General features: G+C 39.8%; 1 pseudogene; it reads right to left on the bottom strand.

The window, feature by feature from the left end:
* Positions 1 to 896: 896 nt before the first annotated feature.
* Positions 897 to 1,489, bottom strand: LOC102860492 (annotated as a pseudogene).
* Positions 1,490 to 2,039: the final 550 nt, after the last annotated feature.

The raw sequence follows: 2,039 nt of genomic DNA on the forward strand, positions 1-2,039 counted from the left end.
TTAAACTATTAAAATGAAATGTTTTTCTGCTTTCTTTTATCGTTACACTCTTAAAACAAAAAAAGTTTGGATTGAAAGGTTTTGTTAATCATATTTCTTTTCTAGTCACTTTGCTTACCAGGAAGTAAGTTAATATGATCTCTTTAAATGTATATTGTCTAATTTTCACTAAATTAGTCAGGAAATTCTAACAAAAAGAAAAAAATATTTTTAAACAGCTAGAAAAAGCAAAAGCAGCCCTGTCCACTGCAGTTAAGTGCTTGGTCCACAACAGAAAGGTCAAAGGTTTAGAACCACCAGAGACTTCAAAGAAGAAAGACATGATAATTTGTTCCCATAACAATTGTATATTTGAAAACCCTATCAGGTAGTACTTCTCTTACCTATATTTGTCGCCTAATGGTAAGAGTCTGTGCTGCTATCCTGAAGGCACGTGATTTGATTTGGCCAGCTGTTCCACGGGAGAAAAATGGACAATCTCCTCTCGTAGTATCACTGCCTCTGAAAACCCACTGCAGGATCAGCTAGGGGTCAGTTTTAACTCAATGGTAAACAACAATAGCAAGAAGTAGGAATTAACTCAATTGCAAATTTGGGTTTTGTTTGTGGTATTTCCCCCCCCCTTGTAAATTTCATTATATTAAGTGTGATTGAAGTAGATATCGTGGTGCTTAAAGAATTTGGAAAGATGGCTTCGACAGACTTCTGTCCCGCTGAGATTGCCAATACAGCAGTTGGGTACAAAATGACTTTATCTGAAGGAACGGCACAAATGAAGGAACGTAAGTGGGTATTTTGGTACAGTTTATAGAAAAGATCAAACAAACAAAACATGCAGGTGACCTGGTAGTGACCATAGAAGTCACCCGCATGGCTATGGGGAAGCCAGGCTTCACTCAACTCTCTCCATCATGATCATCCAGGGTGTGCTTATCAAAGAGTTACTCTGCCAGGCCTGATTCTGGGGCACCCATCATCTTGTGCAAGTTAGTTACATAGTCACCCAGTTACTTAATAGATTTCACACATCCAGGAAATTAGTATCAATGAAGTCATACAAATGAGGGTCATTCTTAACAGTGGTCCATTGTGCAGTTCCAGTTGGGACTGATTCACACTTTTTTCCAAGTGCAGTGCACACTCCATTGAGTTCAGCCATTTTGTCCAGTCATTGAATACTGGTTTCTTGATGCCCTGAAGGAAGATGCAACCACCTCGCTGGTTCTGCAGTTTCATCAGTTTCTCAGCACGTTCCCTCTCCTTGTGGGACTGGTGGAAAAAAATATTTGGCAAAATTCTTCAAAGGCACCTCATCACAGTCAAAGTTGTAAGACATGGACAGGTAGACAGAGAAGGTAAGGAACTCTAGGTTGATGTGGCAGTTGATGGCGGACTCTGAGTCCTGGTTGTAGTTCTCATGCACCTTTGAAGAGGACACAGACTTGGTGGTGATGGTGGTGCTGGAGTGGAGGCAAGAACCTTGGGGCATCCTTGTAGCATCTGGGGGTGCTGATGTGAAGAGGTGGCAGAAGACTGGCTAGAAATGACCTGCAGGGGAAATGCTGGCGATTGCCAGTTTCCATTCAAGCACTGTTGAAGCAGGAGACCAAGGTGACTCTGTGAAGATCGTCTCAATTGCAAGTTTTAAATGAAACTAAATGATGCTCAGATATAGTTAATGATTCTTAATAAGTTTTTTAAAAATCATGAGGGAAAAAAATTCCAACATTTTAGGTCATGGATAAAAAACCCTCTTTGCCATTAAGTCAAAATAAACTCATTACTTACTCTCCTGAGTGTCCATGAGAAATCTATAAATTCCACTAGAAGCGATTGCCTATCTTCCTCCTGTTGACTGCTGGTTGATTAGAACTGCAAGAGAGCCATTGCCTTTGGATTAGCAATGTAATTCCCAGCAGGGCTCCTATGGATAAGAAGTAGCATCAGTTTAATGAATAAAAAAATATTTTAAAGCTACATGGAAACCATCAGCATTTTGTTTCTTTAAAAAAGAAAGAAAGACAAGAAGTTGCACTGCA

This window comes from Elephantulus edwardii, unplaced genomic scaffold (assembly GCF_000299155.1).
Source record: "Elephantulus edwardii isolate Elephantulus edwardi_28Jun2011 unplaced genomic scaffold, EleEdw1.0 scaffold00058, whole genome shotgun sequence".
In the NCBI taxonomy this organism is placed as follows: domain Eukaryota; kingdom Metazoa; phylum Chordata; class Mammalia; order Macroscelidea; family Macroscelididae; genus Elephantulus; species Elephantulus edwardii.